Here is a 22,145-nt window from a genome sequence, read left to right on the forward strand (position 1 = left end):
TCAACTAAACAATGAGTCAAAGCCTTAACAGATGCCAGAGAAGATAACACAGATGATAAATAGATATATGAAGAGATGCTCCACATCATATGTCATCAGGGAAACACAAATTAAAACAATGAAGGCCGGGCGCGGTGGCTCACGCCTGTAATCCTAGCTCTTGGGAGGCCGAGGCGGGTGGATTGCTCAAGGTCAGGAGTTCAAAACCAGCCTGAGCAAGAGCAAGACCCCGTCTCTACTATAAATAGAAAGAAATTAATTGGCCAACTGATATATATAAAAAATTAGCTGGGCGTGGTGGCGCATGCCTGTAGTCCCAGCTACTAGGGAGGCTGAGGCAGAAGGATCGCTCGAGCCCAGGAGTGTGAGGTTGCTGTGAGCTAGGCTGACGCCACGGCACTCACTCTAGCCTGGACAACAAAGCGAGACTCTGTCTCAAAAAAAAAACAAACAAAAAAAAACAATGAGATACTACCACATACCTATGAAAATGGCCAAAATCAAGAACGCTGACAACATTAATTACAGATGAGGATGTGGAGCAACAAGAATTCTCATTCATTGCTGATGGGAATGTAAAATGATATACCCAATTTGGAAGACAGTTTTACATTTTCTTACCAAAATAACCCCACACTCAACATACAGTACAGCAATCATGCTCCTAAGTATTTACCCAAAGAAGTTGAAAACATGTCCACTCAAATACCTGCACATGAATGTTTATAGCAGTTTTATTCATAATTGCCAAAACTTGAAACCAACCAAGATGTCCTTCAATGGGTGAATGAATAAATAATCTTTTGTACATCCAGACAATGGGATATTATTCACTGCTACAAAAAAGAGCTATCAGGACATGAAAAGACATGGAAGAATCTTAAGTGCATATTATTATTAAGTGAAGTAAGCCAAACTGAAACTACCATATAATGTATGATTCCAACCATACGACATCCTGGAAAAGGCAAAACTGTAGACATAATAAAAATATCAGTGATTGGGATTGGGAGAGAAAGAGGTGAGTAGGTAGAGCACAGAGAAATTTTAGGGTAGCAAAACTATTCTGTGTAATAGTACAATGGTGGATACATGTCATTATGTATTTGTCAAAAGCCTAGAATATGAAACATCAAGAGTTAACTCTAATGTAAACTATGGTCTTTAGGTAATAATAATGTGTCAAAACAGGTCCATCAATTGTAACAAATGTACCACTGTGGTGGGGAATGTCAACAATGGGGGAGTCTGTGGGGAAAATGGGAGTATGTAGGAATAGGGGAACTCTCTGTACTTTCTACTCAATTTTACTGTGAACCTAAAACTGTTCTAAATGATAACAACTATTACAAAATTATTAAAGGGTTAGCATGTGAAAAGAGCCCAAAGCTAGAGAGAGAAGAAAATGACACTGAAAAATTCCGATTAGTTTAGCATTCCTAGAGCTTGAGAATATGATAGTGATGGTGCCAGTGAGCAGAAGGATGGGGAGAAATGAGGCTGGAGAGAAAAGCATGAGTCTGATGGATCTTCAAGGCTACAGTAAGCAGTTCGGCCTTCATTTTAAAAGAAATAGATTGCCATTGAAACATTTTAAACAGGGGAGTAACATGATCATATTTACATTATAGAAAAATAACTCTGCTTGCATGACAGAGAATAGTTTGGAGAGGTACAAGACTGGAGGCATGGAAGCCAGGGAGATGGTTGCAGTGATCTAACTGAGACAGGTTTTGAGCATGGAAGCAGGAGATGATGAGTTCACTGCTATCTTTGCTCCATATAACTTCTACTTCTGCTCATAGTTCTTTTTCTTTTCCCATTCATAACCACAATCCCTGAGGCTACCCCCTTTCCAATAAAAATAGTATTTAACTGGTAACTACATTTTTGTGTCGCTTTCTCAAAGAAATTCCTATCATGACACCACTTCTTTTCAAATACCTAGATTTCACTGAAAGTAAGTTCTTGTTTGAACTGTGCCAAATTGTAAAATGATTATTACTTTAAATATGTTAACTCACATTTGAACAGTACAGATGTTGTAAAGAGGCTTACAAAGTAGTTGCCTCATAAATATATTTGAGGCTTAATTTTATTAATATATTTTAAGTTCTGCAATACAAACACAATTAGTTTTTCTCTCTCTCGGCCATACATATATTTCACATGAAAGACATTTCAAAGTCATCTTACAATATGAACTAGAGAAATAAATGAATTTAATGAAAAGAATCAAAACACTGTACTGTTTTCAGAAGGGAAGCAGTAAATGACCCATAAAAAAGCTTATATTTATTAAAAATGTCATTTGTCAACTCATTAATTGTATTAATAACTTACATTTATTAAGGACTTTAAAATCGTTCACATTCATTATGCAATTTTAATTAAAAGAAAAGCAAAAAAAAAAAGAAAAGCAGTTGTAAAAATTTTAGTTAATAGGCTGTATGAATCTTAATGTGGAGTTAATACTCATTATTTCTTTGATCTTTTTTTTCTGTTATATATTGCTATTTTTATTTATTTATTTATTTATTTTTATTTTGGCATATTATGGGGGTACAGATTTTAAGGTTTCAATAAATGCCCTTTCCTCCCTCCCCCTAGAAGTCTGATTTTCCAGCATGACCATCCCTCAGATGGTGCACATGACACTCGTTGTGTATGTATATACCCGCCCCCCTCTCCCCTCTCCCCTCCCCAATACCCTATTACTGTAGTACCTATGTGTCCACTTAGGTGCTACTCAGTTAATACCAGTTTGCTGGTGAGTATATATGGTGCTTGTTTTTCCATTCTTGGGATACTTCACTTAGTAGTATGGGTTCCAGCTCTAACCAGGAAAATATAATGGTGCTATATCACCATTGTTTCTTAGAGCTGAATAGTACTCCATGGTATACATATACCACATTTTATTAATCCATTCTTGGATTGATGGGCACTTGGGCTGTTTCCACAGCCTTGCAATTATGAATTGTGCTACTATAAACATTCGAGTGCAGGTGTCTTTTTTGTAGAGTGTCATTGGATCTTTTGGGTAGATGCCCAGCAATGGGATTGCTGGATCAAATGGTAGATTCACTTGTATCGCTTTAAGGTATCTCCATATTGCTTTCCAGGGGTTGAACTAGTTTGCAGTCCCACCAGCAGTGTAGGAGTGTTCCTCTCTCTCCACATCCACGCCAGCATTTGTTATTTGGAGACTTTTTGATAAAGGCCATTCTCACTGGAGTTAAGTGATATCTCATTGTAGTTTTGATTTGCATTTCCCTGATGATTAGAGATGATGAGCATTTTTTCATATGTTTGTTGGCCATTCTTCTGTCTTCTTTAGAAAAGTTTCTGTTCAAGTCCTTTGCCCACTTTTTAATAGGGTTATTTGATTTTTTCTTCCTGATTTTCGTGAGTTCTAAGTATATTCTAGTTATCAGCCCTTTATCGGATATCTTTGATCTTTTAATGTGTTTAGTTATTAGGAAGACAGATATCTACTATGTGTTTATGATTATTCTCAATGCACTGGCAAATAATAATGGTTTGTATAAAATCCTCCCTTGATTATCTTACAATTCTGTTATTTCCCACTGGAGAGGGACAAATCATTAAGTAAAATGTATCATTTACTATTAGCAAGTGTAAATATAGAGAGATATACTTTTTATTAAGTCTGCAGTTAGAGTCATGAAGAAGTCTACATTAACATTATAGCTGTTCATTTCTAAACAATTCCTAGGGGAAAAATTCTCCCAAATTTTAAAGGAATTGCTTTAATTTTAGGGCATAAAATTGCCAAGATACAGTTTTCCTACATTACAGGGTATATGACAATATACTTTATTTCTAAAATAGTAACATATTATTATGCATGGTAGAAATATTAACTTTTATATTACAGACAGATCTTATTTTGTTCAGGAGCTGATTAACCAGGTCAGATTTTCTTAAGATCTTATGATATTTCAGACCATATTCCTATTTCTTATTATTTCTACTGCCAGAGGGATAGCAACAAAGGGAAAAGTTTTAAAAAGTCAGTTGTACTGCTTGCTTTCCCAATTCATTTCCTTGTATTTTACTTTAAGCATATTTCAATGAATGGTGAAAGGATTTGTGAGCATGAAGTTGGCTGCCACCTGTGATAACCTGCACTACTCTTTAGATCCTTTCCCTGATTCCTAAAAAACATTGACAAAGTTAATCAGTGACAAAGTTAATTAGAATGTACTTCTAAAATGTCTCATCATCGTCAGCAATTCTCCGCACTGCTGGAAGATGCGGTTCAGGGAGAATGTCTACAGTGATTCTTATCAAAGTAATTGAATGAGGGGGGGTTATTTTAGAATTAATCACTTTTCTGCATTCCAAATTTGGAGTGCATTATGAATTGAATTGTGTTCCACAAAAAGATATGCTGAAGTTCTAATACCCAGTACCTGTAAATGTGAACTCATTTGGAAATAAGGTCTTTGCAGAGAGAGGTCAATAGGGTGAGCACTAATCCAGTATAACTGATGTCTTTATAAGAAGAGGAGAACAGAGGAAACACAGGGAAAAATCATGTGATGATAGAAACAGAAATTGAAGTGGATGCAACTGAAAGCCAAGGAATGCTAAAGATTGCCAGCCACCACCACAAATCAAGAAGAGTCAAGGAAGGATTCTACCCAGAATCTCAGAGGGAGCATGGCCCTGTTGACACTTTGATTTCAGACTTTCAGCCTCCAGAACAGTGACAGGATAAATTTCTGTTGTTTTAAGCCACCACTCAATTTGTGGCACTTTGTTGCAGTAGACCTAGCAAACTAATATGTAAACACAATGTTTGTTCAAGGGACTAAAGAATATGCAGACATATAATTCCAAGATACAAGGTTGGGTAGGAGGCCAAGAGATGGGTGCTTAGTACAGGCCACTAACCCTGTGCTTCTAAGGCACAGGCTGATTCAAATAGAGGATTAGTTACTGTTTTCTAATTAGCTCCAAGAAGGTGGCTGCTCCTTGAATTTTTTTCTGACTCACTTTTTCATTTTAAGATAATTATAGGTTCACATGAAATTGAAATCTCTAGATACTTCTCCATTTCCCTGAACTTCAGAAACAAAGAGATCAAAGGATTAGGCAAAAAAGTTGTGACTATAAGATAATGATTAAAGAGGGCTGAATGTTCTCATAAATGGAGTTATGTCTATGATTATAAAAAATAATGCAGAGTAGAAAAAGGAGGAAAACACCAAAAGAAATCAGTGTAATTGCAAATGAAGCTTTTTGTTGAACCTAGATTTATAAAGTTTTGTGATTGTATTCAAGGTGACTATGTTAAGAGTGTTTAAGTAGGTAATGACTAAAGTGAACTGAAGTCTTGGGGAGATAATAGAATGTTGATAGGTGACAAGAAAGACCAGAAGATCTCATTTTTCAGTTCTGTTCTGTTCTTTCAATATTTGTCATAATTGCAGAGAATTAAAAAAATATCATTAAAGAGAATTGAAAGAAACATGGGGGTGTATAAGGTGGGAAAGATTTCTTGCCCTGAAGAAATCTATCAATGGAATTGCTGAACTTTACTGTTCTTGTATCAGGAATCAAGGGGAAATGTATCAATGTTGTCAAGTTTTAGAGGATAACTAAGAAGGTAGTGATATTTAGCTTGGAAAATAGGTGACATAATAGCTTTTAAAATCACTGGCCTTGGAATTTCAGGTGATGTCAGAAACATCCCATAATAGGAAGCTCCATGCACTTATTCCCTCACAGAGTTTGGCTAAAAGAAATTTTATAGAAGCTTTGAAAGCAGTCAGAGTCTATAGCAACCAAGTGAATTCTTTTTTTTCTTTTAACCCTCTTTTTTTTTTTTTCACAATATTACGGGGCACAAACTCTTTGGTTACATATATTGCCTTTGCAACACCCAAGTGAATTCTTAACAACAACAAAAAAAAGCCACATTCAAAATGTTGTGAAATGTGATATTTTTATTCATCCTTTGCCTCACCCACTTCCCAACATGGCATAATACAGTGGTGAAGAAACAGCAGCCTAGCTCTCAGTTCCTTGCCTCAAGATGGAGGAAGCATGGCGGACATTTTTTTATAGTGTTCTAATCTATCTGAGGGTGGCCTGAAAGACTGGTTGCAGGACACAAAATCAACATGTAGAAATCACATATATTTCTGTCCACTAATAATGAACATTTTGAAAAGGAAATTAAGAAAACAATCTCAGTTACAATAGCATAGAAAATAAAATAAAATTCTTAGGAACAAACTTAACCTAGGAGGTAAAAGGCATGTACTCTGAAAAGTATAAAATGATGCTAAAAGAAAGTAAAGATAAAAATAAATATAGATTGAGGCCAAGATGGTGGACTAGAAGCAGCTCATATGTGCTACTCTGGGGAAGGGGATAAAAACTGCAAGTAGACACTCACCTACAGATGGACCCTCTTGGAAAGAGTATTGTAGGTCACCAGAGAACCAATGGGAGACACTCAGAGTGAAGGGGACAGAGAGTGAAGATCAGAAGGAACCTGGGGGAGATCACACAGTGAAGTGGTAAGGGAGAGAGCCCCACGGTCCCACGCTCCCCACACAGATATTGCAACTTGATCTGTGAGGGCCCCACCACTGCCACAGGCCTCCATGCTGATCAAAGAACTGCTTGGAGACTGTATAGTAAAGCTGCATCAGAGAGCAGGCTCAACAGAGTCCTACTGGTCTCGGTTCTGGGTTGCCGCAGCTGATCCCACTCTGAGCTCTCAGGTCTGAAGCTCCCAGTCTACACAGGGATCAGCTTCACTGTAGCTGCTCCAACATCACCCTTTCTTAGGCCAGGGAGGGAGCAGGGAGAGCAGACACATTCACACTGCCATGACTGGGAGCCAGGCACCCCCCACCAGGGAATTCAAGCACAGCTCGAGGGATCCCACGGTAGCACCCTCAGTGGGACCTGTGTGGGGAAAGAGCCCTAGCCATCCAGCAGCCCAGGTCCCTCAGCACTGGACCCCAACAAGTGAAACAAGCCCCCTGGCCCATGCACTGCAGCGTGGATGGCCTCCACCCATCCCAGTGCCAAGAGGAAGTCCACCACCACAGACCTGCATGCCAACTGGCAGGCCATGCTCCCACAACTCTTTGTGCCTACCAGAGGAACAAGCCCCCATCCCTGTGCACCACGTGGAGGTTCACACCCCTGAAGTCCTGTATGCCATGTGGCAAGCCATGACTTCTGGTTTTGTGCAGTGGCTAAGAGTCAATGTCCCAACCTTGCATGCTGCATGGCAATCTGTGGGGAAGAGTATTTGAGGCAGGCTTGGGAGGAGATTAGCTACTTCTCCCCACGGAGCCAAGTCCCTATGATAGGGGTCACCACAGAGGATAAGGAAATTGATAGGCAACAGAGAGAAATAAAAGAATACACAGAGATTAAGGTATAGTTTATAGTTTTATATATATAAAAAGATCAGATATAACACAGCGGGGTGCTCAGGAGACTGGCGTATCTCCATAAATGCCAGCAATATGATTAGATTCATACAGGTTTTTATAATCACAGACATCAATTACCAGTTGTCAGGGTAACATATTTGCATATCAGAGAATCCAGTTGCTAGGGATACAGGTAGTGGGTTAGAGTCAAAAGTCCTCTCAAGGAGCTTCTATCTAACTAGGTGAACAAGCATGTACAAAGTCTTTCAGGGGCTAACTTCTAAATTCTACGAAGTAGTTGTCAATTAACAAAGGTATAACAAAAGAGGTATAGTGACTCTATATTTCCTTGATTAGTTATGGTGGACTTAAAGGTAGACAGACAGACAGAAGAGAGCAGGAAGCCCATCTCTATAAAACAGGTTGTTTATAACCACCGGGGTGCATCTCTGGGCAAAATGCACTCATTGTCTCCGGCTCCCATCCTGTGGGCCATATTTGCCTTGTCTTTCCTTTCAAGACACAGGGAAGCTCACAGATTTTAAGATACCAGGAAGCCTTCCTGGAAAACATTGCTACCAGAGATTTGAGAGCTTTCCCATGATAGCAGCCTCTAATAAGCGAACCATTGAGTCCACACATTTCTTCAGGGCAAACCCCTGCAAACTCCTGTTTCTGTCTTTAATATAGTAATATTGGGTTATACAATAGAATAATGATCTTATGAGCCATGTTTCATTAATTCTTTAATCATATTTTCCTAAAAGCAAGCCACACCCCCTCAGACCAACAGGCCATGCAGTGGGCCACGCCTCCACAGTACCACATCACACTACTCTTGTGGTCTAGCTCTCCACCGTGGACCTGTTAGCCACAAGTTACCCACCCCCACCACATACTGCCATTACACCTAGACATGGGTGGAGTGAATGCCCACTGGCCTGAGACCTGCAGCCACCACCTAGATAGCCTTGCCAACCATTGCCACCACCACAGGGAGACCTGAGCAGAGAAATCACCCATGCCTCCCTCAGTGGAAAGGGACTTACCTAGTTCTCTGACCGAGCTTCCAACAGTGGCCTATGGACCAACTCAGCATTTCACAAGAAGATCCCACTGTACTGTCCCAGGTCCCACAACCTGCCCAGGCACTGGCCAAGGTCCTATGATACCCTCAGGCACTGGCCAAGGTCCTGCAACCTGCCCAGGTGCCAGCCAAGGTCACACCATCCACCTCTGTAGAAAGGAACTTACACAGCCCCCTGTCCAAACATCCATTAGTGGCCTGGGGACCAATACACCAAACACTTCAGCATTAGACAACCACCGGGGTTTAAGATGATTAAGAAAACAGCTGTTACAGCCTCTCAGTGCATCTGCTTCTCTCCCTCCAGGTCAGTCTTCCAGAGTAGGACATAAAAGCATTATCAAGGGACCTCCCTTCCTTCTCACTAAGTAGATGAGTTCCCAGCAAAGGAGATCAGGTGCTCTGTAAACCTGTCAGACCAGAGCTAAGAGGTTTCAGATGAGAAGAAACCAGCAAAAAAGTTTGAGGTTCATTCATGTTGTAGTGCATATCACTACTTTATTCTTTTTTGTGACAAATATTCCACTGTTTGGCTATACCACATTTTGTTTATCCATTCATGGACATTTGGGTTCTTTCAACGTTTTGGCTATCATGGAAATTAAAGCTATGAACATTCATGTACAAAATTTTGCTTGTACATATGTTTTCAATTCTCTTGAGTATAACCTAGGAGTGAAATCATTAGATCATAAGGCAACCCTTAGTTTAGCAAATGAGGAAGTGGCAAGCTGTTTTCCAAAATGACTGTACATTTCATATTACACTGAGAAACATATGAGAGTTCTCATTTCTCTACATCTTTGCCAATATTTGTTATTGTTCATCTTTCTGATTATAGCTATTCTTGTGAGTGTGAAGTAATACCTGTTTGTGGTTTTAATTTGTACTACCTAATGAATAATTATGTTGAGCATATATTGACCATCTTATTTGGATAGATGTTTATTCAACTCGTTTACCATTTTTAATTGGGTTAATTAGTTGTCTTTTTATTGTTGAGTTCTAAGCATTATTTATAGATTCAGAATATTTGATCCTCATTAAATACATAATTTGCCTACCATTCTGTGGACTGCCTTTTTACTTTTTTGAGAATGTCGTTTGATGCACAAACATTTTTAATTTTACTGAAGTCCATTTATTATTTTTGGTTGCATGTTTTTTAGGTGTCATATCTAAGAAATCATTGCCTAATCCACAGTTACAAAGATATGCACCTATATTTTCTTCTAAGCTTATAGATTTACCTTTTACAGTTAGGTCTTTAATCTACTTTGAGTTAATTTTTGTATATTCTAGGAGATATGCATCCAACTTCCTATGGTTGTATGTGGATATACACTTGTCTTAGCACCATTGTTTAAAAGACTATTCTTTACCCATTGCATTGTCTTGATACCTTTGTTGAAAATTGACCATAAATACCAATTTCTAGATATTCAATTCCATTCTATTGCTCTGTGTCTATCTTTACTTCAGTAGCATGAACTTGATTACTGAAACTTTGTAGTAAGTTTTGAAATCAGGAAGTATGAGTCTTTCAGGTTTGTTCTTTTCAAGATTGCCTTTGCTATTCTAAATCGTTTCCATTTTACTATGACCTTTAAAATCAGCCTGTTGGCTTCTGCAAAAAAGACAGCTGTATGATTTTTTCTTGTTAATTCTTTTGCATTCTAGGTAGATTGTTGTTATTAGACCTTTATTGGAAGTGTAGAGAGCAAATATTTTCTCCCAATCTATAGGTTGTCTATTTGCTCTAATGATAGTTTCCTTGGCTGTGCAGAAGCTTTTCAATTTGACCAGATCCCACTTGTTTATTTTTGTTGCTGTGGTGATTGCTTTCGGGGTCTTCTTCAAGAATTCTTTGCCTAGGCCAAAAATCAAACAACGTCATCAAGAAATGGGCAACGGAAATGAACAGAAACTTCTCCAAAGGAGACAGAATAATGGCTTGCAAACATATAAAAAAATACTCAACACCTCTAATCATTAGAGAAATGCAAATCAAAACCACAATGAGATACCACGTAACTCCAGTGACAATGGCCTGTATCAAGAAATCCCAAAACAACAAATGCTGGTGAGGATGTGGAGAGACAGGAACACTCTTACACTGCTTGTGGGACTGCAAATTAGTGCAACCTTTGTGGAAAAGAATTTGGAGATACCTCAAATAACTAAACATAGAAATACCATTCGACCCAGCAATAGCATTATTAGGCATCTACCCAAAAGAGCATATCACATTCTATTATAAAGACATTTGCACCTGAATGTTTATGGCAGCACAATTCACTATTGCAAGGACATGGAAACAACCCAAGTGCCCGTCAATTCATGAGTGGAAATTAAAATTTGGTATATGTTCACAATGGAATATTACTCAAGTCTAAGAAATGACAGCAAGCTAGCACTATTTATACTATCCTGAATTAAGCTTAAGCCCATTATCCAAAGTGAGGCAACACAAGATCAAGAAAATGGGTTCCACGTGTACTCACCATCAAATTGGTACTGACTAATTAAAACTATGATGCTCAAAGTGTGGTGGTGTTCACCAGGGATTCGAGGCTAGAGCGGGTAGACCCACATCTTAGGGATGTGTTGAGCATTGTAGAGGGGAAGGGCATACCTCTAACCCTTCCTAGGGAAAGGCAAAGATATAAAATGTAACCAAAATGTCAAAAAACCCACATTTATCAGGTGTTGGGCAGGTGGGAGGGGGGAGGAGGGGATGGGTATATACTTACCTAATGAGTAAGATGCGCACCACCTGGGGGATGGACACACTTGAAGATCGGACTCAAGGGGGGAGGGGAGGCAAGGGCAATATATGTAACCTTAACATTTGTACCCCCATAATATGATGAAATAAAAATAAATAAGACAGCTATAAGTAGATAAGAATTTCATTCAATCTATAGATCATTTTAAGATTATTGCCATCTTAATTATATTAAGTCTTCTATATTGCCATCTTAATTATATTATGTCTTCTAATCCACAAATGGAATATTTGCCATTTATTTTTTATTTAATTTCTTTCAGTTATGCTTTTTAGTTTTCATTGTACAAGCCTTGCATTTCTTTTGTTTATAGCTTTTCTTAACTATTTTACTCTTTTTCATACTGTTGTAAATAGATTTTTAAGTTATTTTTTATATTTCATTGCTAGTATATAGAAATATAACTGACTTGAGCGTATTGATTTTGTATCCTGCAATCATATCAAAGTCATTTATAAACTCTAATCCTTTTTCAGTGGATTCTTTCAGATTGTCTATGTAAATGACCTTGCTATCTGCAATAGAGACAGTTTTACTAGTTCTCTATCCATCCAGGTTGTTACAAAAGGTATTAGTTCACCATTTTTATGGCTGTGTAGTACTCCATGGTATACATATAATACATTTTACTAATCCACAAGTGAATTGATAGGTACTTGGCTTGATGCCACATCCTTGCAATTGTGAATCATCCTGTTGTAAACATTCGAGTTCAAGTGTCTTTTTTATAAAATGTCCTTTTCTCCTTTGGGTAAATATTCAGTAGTGGGATTACTGGATAAAATGTAGGTCACTTTTAGTTCTTTGAGGTATCTCCATAGTACTTTCCATAGAGATTGTGCTAATTTTCAGTCCTACCAACAGTGTATAAGTGTTCCTTTCTCTCCACATTCACACCAGCATCTATTGTTTTGGGACTTTTTGATAAAAGCCATTCTCATTGAATTTATATAATGTCTCATTATGGTTTTGATTCTCATTTCCTTGATGATTAGAGATGTTGAGCATTTTTTCATGTTTCTTGGCTATTAGTCTATCTTCTTTTTAAAAGCTTCTATTCATATCTTTTGCTCAATTTTTAATGGGGTTATTTGGTGTTTTCTTGTTGATTTGCTTGAGTTCTTATAGATTCTGGTTATTAGCCCTTTATTGGATATATAGCATGAAAATATTTTCTCCCAGTCTGTAGGTTGTCTGTTTGCCCTATTCATTGTTTCCTTGGCTATGCAGAGGCCTTTTAATTTAACCAGGCCCCACTTATTTATTTATTTTTTTGCTGTGATTGCTTTTGGGGTCTTCTTCATAAATTCTTTGCATAGACTGATGTCTATAAGAGTTTTTCCCACCTCTTGTAGAATTCTTATAGTTTCATGCCTTAGGTTTTAGTCTGTTATCCATTGTGAATTAATTTTTGTGAGTGATGAGAGGTGCAGATCCTGTTTCAGTCTTCTACATGTGTCTATCAAATTTTCCCAAAACCATTTATTGACGATGTATTCTTTTCTCCAGTGTGTTTTTGTCTGCTTTGTCAAAGATCAGATGGCAATATGAGGATGGTTTTACACCTGGGTGCTCTGTTCTGATTCATTGGTTTATGTCTCTGTTCTTGTGCCAACACTATGCTGTTTGGGTTACAATAGCCTTGTAGTATAGCTTGAAGTCTGGTAAAGTGATGCTTCCCAATTTGTTCTTTTTGCTTAAGATTGCTGTGGCTATTTGGGGTCCTTTCTGGTCTTCCATGCTTTGTGATAAGAAAACAGCTATTTTATTGAGGATACCTTATATATGATGAGTCACTTCTCTTGCTGCTTTCAAGATTATCTTTGCCTTTGGCATTCACCCATTTGACTACAATGTGTCTCTTTGTAGATCACTTTTAGTTTACTTGAAGTTTGTTGAACTTCCTGGATAAATGTATTATTGTTTTTCATCAAATTTAGAAAGATTTTGAGCATTATATATTCAAATATTCTTCTGCCCATTTTTTTCTTTCTTCTCTCTTTCTAGGTTTATATATATATGAACTGATTTATGTGTGTGTGTGTGTGTCTATATATATATATATATATATATGTGTGTGTGTGTGTGTGTGTGTGTGTGTATTTAATGGTGTCCCACAGGTCTTTGAGCCTCTCATCATTTTTCTTCATTCATTTTTCTTTCTGTTTCTTAGATTAGATACTCTCATTGACCTTTCTTTGAGTTTTCCTATTCTTTTCTCTGTCTGCTCAAATTTACTGTTGAACTCCTATAGTAAATTTTTCATTTTAGTTATTATACTTTATCAAATCAAGAATTTCTACTTGTTTTTTTAGAATTTCTTTTTATTGATCTTCTAAATTTGGTGAGATATCATTCTCATATTTTCTATTAGTTTTTTAGACATTTTTATTTCATTCTTTAGATCTACTTAAAATAGCTGATTTAGAGACTTCATCTAACAAGTATACTGTCTGGGCATTCTCATGGAGATTTTGTATTAATTGCTTTTTTCCCCCTGTGTATGAGCAACACTTTCTTGTATCTTTGCTCATTTCAATTTTTTTGTTGTTGTTGAAAACTTGACTTTTAAAATAATCTAATGTAGTAACTATGGTAATCACAGATTTTCTTTACTCTCCAGTGTCTGTTGCTATTGGTTGTTGTTATTTGTATGTTTAGTTACTTTTCTAAATTGATTCATGAAGTCTGTATTCTTTATTGTGTGTGGCCACTAAAGTTTTCCCTCAATTATTTGAACGGTCATGGGAAACAATAATTTTCCCAGTCTTTGCCAAAGGGCCCTTTGTGTATGTTTGGGATCACATTGAAAACTCAGCCATGCAATTGAAAACTCTAATTTATCCTTCACTTCTTGGTTGTTTAATGTCTTGAGGTTAGCCAGAAGTGAGAGCTTATGGTGTTCTCATATCTTTCTTGGACATATATAGAATCATACATTTAGGAAGGACACCAGAAGTATGGCCTTCTACATTGGCAGGAACACATCCAAGCTTTCAAAGCTTCTTTGGTCATCTTAATTCCCAGATTTTCCTTGTAAGGTTTTTGGATGGCTTATCTCAGGCAGCCATGAAGTTAATAATTTTCCTCTATTTTTCAATTTTTTGGAACAAATGTCTCTAGGGAAACATCTTTTCACACTGGGTAAGCTCCATGTCTGATCAAATAAATACTGCTTTGCAAGTGGGGTCTTTCAGGTAACCACCAAAGAGGTTTAATGATTCTCTGGGATGAAACTTTGAAGGGGCTTCAACTCTATTCTGCACCCCTGGCTGAAAGACTGTTTTCACCAACAGTAAGAGCTTTTGGTTTTCAAGGCTACTGTGGAGCTGAAAGAGGAAAAGATGGGCAAGTTAAAATGGCAGAAAGCTTACTGTTCTAAGAGTCAACTTTTTGTTTTCTTGAATAAACATTCTTCAGATTGCTGCAAGGTATTGGTGAATTTTCATAGTTCTGAGGAAGATGATTTCTGCCTGTTTCTCATTGATTTGATGGAGGAGAGAATTTTCAGAGATTTTTACTCTATTTATTCTCTATTTTTATAAATGTTTCATTGGGACACAGCCATGCTCATTCATTTGCCTATTGTCTATGTACTACTTCCTATTATGATGGCAGAGCTAAGCAGTCATAATAGAGACCGTATGCTCTACAAAATCTAAAATATTTACTATCTGGTCCTTTATAGAAAAAGTATACCAACTTATATTGTAGAAGGAAGACATTTTTATATTCTGTTGAAAGTTAGACTAGTTCAGTTTCTAACCTAAATTCCCATTTAAGTCACTTGTGATGCTCGCTTAAAACTCAGATTTCAGTGTTCCACATCCAGAAAGTCTGATGGAATGCAACAGGCAAGTCTATATTTTTTTAAAATTCTTTAGGAATTCTAATGCAGACAATCCTATTATTGGGAACAACTGAACTAACTGACCTCTAGAGTCCTTTCTAAATGTATGATTCTGTATGTTAGACTTCAGATAGTAAGCCCTACTGCCAGTAAATGGGGAAAATAGTCATATGTTCATTATTAAGCATTGTGTTTTCACTCCTATGATGAATAGGAGTTTTATTTTGTTTAAATTGGTTCATCTGTAGTTTACTATAGTCAATAGTCCATGGAGGAAGAATGAATGGACCTGAAAGCCTGCATATTAACAAGTATATGTGAATTGCCCTTTACTGATATATCCTTTCAAGGGCCCAGACTTACTCAATTTTCTTACTTGATTGACAAAGTACAAAGAGCTCAGAGACCTACTTAAGATTATAAACTGTTCTTTTTTTCTATAACAGAATCATAATTAAGCTTCTAATTGATAAAATTTGCAATGAAGGTTCTCCTTTAATGGATCCATCCCATGTTTATTGCATACACATAATAACTTCATTTGATGAATGGGCAATAACTAACAGAGGGACTTATTCACATATGAGAGAAAAACCACTCAAGGTTATTTATTCTTCCATCTGAAACCCTTTTCCAATACCCCTCATTCCTAAAAGATTTTACTAATAAAGTTAACTAATTTTAGGGTATTTTTAAACTAATCTTATCCCCTGAAACAGATAATCAAATTATTTAAACACATCCTAAACCTCCCAGAATTACTCTTTTAGTTAAATATCAAATATCTCTAAGAATAAATGCTTTTGTGGGGGTCCCTAGGAAGCTTAATGAATTTTGATTCCTTAGGCCCACAATTACTAAAGGATCAAAGTGGATTAATCACACACAGAAGTTTATGTTTGCTCAACAAAAGATAAAAAACTCAAAGTACCTGAAATTTTACTTCTCTCAGAAGGATGCTTGAGCCAGCTATGATGTCAAAGGCACCTTTTTGTTAGCCACTAATAAAAATTATTAACAAAAATTATGAGGTAGCCCCTAAGTAATTCCATAAATCACTAACTCTCTAATTGGGGAAAGTTGCTCTTCATTGTGAACAGGACTATTTCTCACCATTTAATAAAGAAAAGGTGGGTCCAAATGGATTGTATTAGTTTGCCAGGGCTGCCATAGCAAAATACTACAAACTAGGTGGCTCAAACAACAAAAGTTTATTTCCTCACAGTTTTGGAGGCTGCAAGTTCAAGATCAAGGTACAGGGTTGGTTTCCTCTGAGGCTTCTCTCCTTGGCCTGCAGATGCCTGACTCTTGCTGCTGCTTCACATGATTGTCCCTCTGTAGATACACATTCCTGGAGTCCCTTCCTCTTCCTATAAGGACCTGAGTCATATTGGATTAGGGCCCTACCCTGACGGCTTCATTTTTACTTAATCACCTCTTTAAAGCCTTTATCTCCAAATAGTTACATTCTGAGATACTGGAGGTTAGGACTGCAACATATGAGTTTTAGGGGAATACAATTCAGCCCATAACATGGATGATGACAGAGTAAACTACAATTTATAAAATTCATGTTTATCTGGGTCTGTGGGTCTTTTTCTAAATTTATGTAAATAAAAAATTCCTAAAAAAATAGAAATGAGGTCAGATCACATGGGAATGATGGAACTAGTAAAATGAATATTCACAGAAAGAGCAAAAATTTATTTTGTACAGCAACAGGAGTAGAAACAATGTAGAAGTAATAAAGTCCTTTAAGTAGTACTTTAGCTGCATTTCACAGGCTATATGTAGTTTTTTTCATTATCACTTACTCCTGATTATGTACTCACTTCCTTTCTGATTGTCTTTGATCTACTAATTATTTGAAAAGTGGCTTTTTGAAAATTTCTAAACATATGCAATTTTACTCATTTTTCTGATTCTGAATTTTATTATATTGTGGACATAAAGTATGGTCAACACAGTATTTGTTTTTAGTGTCTGTTGAAAACTGTTTTTTGGACTATTGTGTGGTCAGATTTTAGAAATAGTCTATGTATGCTTGAAAATATTGGATATTTTTAAATTGTTGGGGGGCAGAGTTTTAATATACAAGAGTTTTAAATATATCCACTAGAGTAGACTGGTTAATGGAATTCTTCCAATATTTTATACTATTATGAATTATTGGTGTGCTCAATCATTCCATGTCTGGGAAAGGTATTAAAAATTTCCAGTATGACTGGGACTGGTCTGCATATATGTATAATCATTTTTGTTTATAAATGTTCAGGCTATATTATTTAATGAATACAGGGCCAAGATTTTATATCTTCCTAGTGAAACACTCCCTGTGATTGTTATGTAAAGATACATGTTCTTTATCTTTTAAAATGCCTTTAATCTAAAAGTCTATTTTTATATTATTTTTGCTGCACCAACTTTCCTTTAGAGTGTATCTATCTGGGGCATTTTTCCTTCTTTATTAATTTTTAATTTTTGTTTCTAAATTTTATTATAGAAATAGTCAAGCTAGCAAAGATCAGATAGATTGGTTTAATAACCTGTCATGTAATTCTCTCCATGCTTAAATAATTATCCACATTTTGCAAATCTTGTTTTATCTATCTCCATACTTATCTAGGCTCCTTGTAAATTACAGAAAAATCTTCTGGCATTTTATCCCAAATAAGACCTCTCCTAGCTTATATTAGTTTGTATTTTATTTTTTTTGCATTTTAGTACCTGCTGATTAAACATCCACCAAAGTAGCAATTATTAAGAGTGGTTTTCACAGTCAATGCTAGCTTAAATTAACATACAACACATTTACTAATTTCTTTATTCTTTAGTACTTTTTGCATTCAACTTATTTTTTCTGGGCTCAACTTCCTTCTTCCTAAAGTAAAATATTAGTAGTTTCAGAATGATAGTTTGAGCTATTGGTCATTAATTATAGGAGAAAGTGAATGCAAATAGATACAAGGCTTTTACATTATTCCTGTTGTGAAACCATTAGAGTCTGATCTAAAGTGTTGCCAATGGGAATGGAAAGAAGTGGTGATTCTGAGAAACATCCCAGAAGTGACTGGTTAGAGATATGTTGTAAAAGAGGGTGAGGGTATAGTCTAGAAAAGTTAGATTTCCATTCAGGCTTACTAGATGCTTGGTGAAGGTTGAACTTCTATTTGGAAATACACAAAGAAGAAAATTTTTAATTCTGGACATACAAAATTTGAACTGTTTTGGAGACATCTGGGTAAAAATGTTTAACAGACATTTCAAAATATGCACCTGTGTCAATGTAGAAAGTTGAAGGTGAAGATGCAGAAGTGACAAAATGAGCACATTGATAAAATCAAATATTCTAAATTCACCCCATCAACTCCTGACACACAAACGTGTACATACATCTTGTTCTTTCTTCCCTGGAATGAGCAGGAATTGCTAGATTATCTTTGATGACCTAATATATGCTAATTTGGCCACAGTTTTAAGCATCATTATTCAAAATATTGTCTTCGGACCAGAAATAGAACTTGGAAGCTTTTTAGAAATGCAGAATCTCAGTCCCATCTCAGACCTTCTGAATCAGAATCTGCATTTTACCAGGATCCACAGATGATTCAATATACACATTGATGTTTGAGACTCACTATTTTGACGTAGTCTTTGAGCTTGTCTTCTTTGGGCACATGACTGCCTCCAGTCAGATATCCCCTCATCAGATATCCCCTTATCTGATTTTACTTTTGAGTGTGGGAAATTATAGATGAAAACATTCAGCCTGAAGGGTCAAGAATTGACACCATAGTCGTTGCTGAAAGTAGATTGGAGTGGGAATTCAGAGACACAATAGCAGATCCAGAAGATAATAAAAGGTTCACTTTGAGGTGCCTACAGAAACAGAGTTGTGGAGGACTCTATACTGTATTACATATAAGTAGTTGTTGAATCATATGAAGCATAAGGAGATCTGGAAATCCAACTGGTGGGACTAGGCAGGCAGGGTAAATTTGTGGTGGGAGGTAACACTCAAAGGGCTTGAGAAAGCAGTTATTTGCTAACCTGTGGGGAAATATTTCAGTATTGTAACAATAGCATGACCTTGCCAACATAAACAATCTCAGTCCTGAGGAATGAGTCAAGAAAGGAGTGTCCCAGGGATATCCATTTTACAGCCAAATGACATATATTTTATAGGTATGGATTCTCAAGATAAAATTCCTAAAATTAATGGTAGCAAGTTTGCAAGGAAGAAGTCAAGATATTTTGGGCATGTTTTTGAAATTCTCTTTTAATTTGACATTTGAGGCAGCTACTGCTCTTCTTATGTTTTGAATTTATTCTCATATATGTTTTGCTCCTGGAACTTTTATGTTGTTGAATAGGAAATATAACTTCTCCTCAACCATGATAATTGTGTAGTTGGAACTGTGGGGGTGAAGGGGAATCTTCCCCTTTCCTCCAAAATTTAGCTGAAAGATCAACTCACAATTAAGTCAGATTAGTAAGAGGAATAGGTGTATTTACTGTGCACAGAATCACAGGGTGATTACCTAATATCCCATTGGGGTCCACATATTTTTATACATTCCTTTTTAGAGGGGAGGTGTAGATGAGCCATATAGGTATTTTGTTTTGGGGCCATAAATGGTTGCTAGGGAGGATGAATAGAGACTTGGGAGAAAGAATGGATTGGGAAAACTGATTGATCTATAAATTAATCTGAGAGACAGGTATTACGTTTCCAGTGCTTTGGGCCAGGACTGGTTTGCATTCCTGGTTTTCTTTCCTGCATTTTAGTGAGATGACAGGGATGGGAAGGGAAGTCGATTGTTCTTTTAATGGGCCAGTCCAGTTTATGCAGACATAAGAAATCCCTTTCCAATGTCTTTTGATCTAAAAGGGCCTTTAGAGGGGGCGGAGCAAGATGGCGGACGAATAACACAGCCAGACAGAGTGTCTCTGCAGAAAAGACAGATTCTAGCAGAAATTAGAGGAAAGAAGCAAGAAGACGAGCATACAGCGGACAAGGGCTGGAAGGAGGGGTACCTGAGACCCCGGGAGACTCCACGGGAGGAGGCTGCAGAGGAGAACTGGAGGCTGAGACCACCGGAGCAGCCCGGAGACCAGCGGCAAGGGTAGGTGGATTTGCTGTTTCCCCTCCCCTGCATTTAGGACTACTGGTGGGCTCCCCAGCGGGTGGAGAGACCTGCGCACACCAGCCCAGAGACCGCCGCCGCCTGCCAACGGTGAGCCTGTAGCAGACTTGGCACCAGGTTCCCAACTTCCTCCGGGCACCTCCGTGTGCACAGACCGAAGCCGCGCGGCAGGCCCCATATTACCTCCTCCTCCCCTCCGCCTTCCCTACCCGCAGCTGCCCAGAGAGACAATACAGCCACCAGCCAGAGGCACCTCCAGGGAACGGGACCTTCCCTTTTGGGACCCTACAGCTGACTCAGGGGAACTCAGACTGTGAGCTCCCTACCGGCCCGCCCTCCCAGGTGCTGCTGGCACGGTGTTCCCAGGAGAACGGTGCCGACTCAGAGGCTGAGAGACATAGACCCAGCTTGGGCTCCCTGTGGGTGAATTGGGACCGCAAATCCTCTCCCTGCTGGGGATACAGTTTGAACTCTGGGACCCAGAGGTCGGACCTGCAGACCAGATCCCCTGCACCGAGGGCTAGCATTGCCCGGGGCACAGAACTTTATACATGAACAGCCTACTGAGGTCTGTGTGCCTCCAGGGGCAGATTGGCCTCCTAGAGGGTAACCCTCCTCCCAGGAGGAGGCCGTGAGCCCAACCCAGGTGGCATTTCTGTGCAGGTAACCTCCCCCCTCCCCGGAATCACAGTCCAGGGAGGCCTGGTGGCTTGTGGTCTGGCCTGCTGGCAGAGGCCCAAGAGTAGCTGCGGAGTTGGGGAGGGTGGAAAGAAGCGAGGCCCGCTCCAGACTTCGGGTCACAGACAGCCTTACCCCCACACCCAGACTTTCTGGCTGAGCGGGACCATTCCAGCCCTGCCATGACAGCTTTCCCTGGAAGCAGACAACAGAACTTTGACCCCTGCTAATGGCCTGAGGGCAGGCTTACCCAACCCAGCTCCACCCAGAACAAGAGCTGTTAACAGGACACAAAATCAACAGTATAGCCTGTTCCTCCAAGCAAACGCCACCTACTAACAGGGACGGCAACTTGCACAGCCTTTCCACGGCACCCACTGACTCAATATACAGGGAGTGGTCCAATTTCACCCACAGACACCACCTAACGCCTCAGAAACTAAACAAGGTGTGTGAATACCCAAACAATAACTTACGGAAAGAAACAACAACTGATCGACATGGGAAGAAATCAGCGAAAGAACTCAGGAAATATGAAGAACCAAACGGAAAACACACCCCCAAAGAGGAGCACCAGCCCCCTAGAAATGGACACCAACCAAAATCAGGCAACCAATATGACAGAAGAGGAATTTCGTATGTGGATCATAAGAACACTCACCAAGCTGCAACAACAACTCAATAACCAACACAAAGAAACCACAAAAAGCCTCCAGGATATGGGAAAAGAAATAGACACAATGAAGAAAAGTGTAACCGAACTCCTGGAAATGAAGAATCAATTCAAGGAACTACAAAATACAGTGGAATGTCTCAAGAACAGGGTAGATCAAACAGAAGAAAGAATCTACAGCTTGAAGATAACACCCTCCAATTAAATAAATCAGTCACAGAAATAGAGCAGAGAAACAAGAGAAAAGAGCAAAGCCTACAAGAACTGTGGGATTATGTGAAGAAACCTAATGTGAGGGTCATAGGGTTACAAGAAGGGGAAGAAGACAACACTCAAGGGTTGGACAAGCTGTTTGAAGATATAATAGAGGAAAATTTCCCAGGCCTTGCTCAAAATCTTGATATACAAGTTCAAGAAGCTCAGAGGACCCCTGGGAGATTCTACGCAAACAGGAAGACATTACGACATGCAGTCATCAGACTGACCAAAGT

General features: G+C 38.2%; 1 pseudogene; it reads left to right on the forward strand.

The window, feature by feature from the left end:
* LOC142865801 (C-terminal-binding protein 2 pseudogene) overlaps window positions 1-6,770 on the forward strand; it is a 46,603-nt pseudogene extending 39,833 nt beyond the window's left edge.
* The last annotated feature ends 15,375 nt before the right edge of the window (window positions 6,771-22,145 follow it).

This window comes from Microcebus murinus, chromosome X (assembly GCF_040939455.1).
Source record: "Microcebus murinus isolate Inina chromosome X, M.murinus_Inina_mat1.0, whole genome shotgun sequence".
Lineage (NCBI taxonomy): Eukaryota > Metazoa > Chordata > Mammalia > Primates > Cheirogaleidae > Microcebus > Microcebus murinus.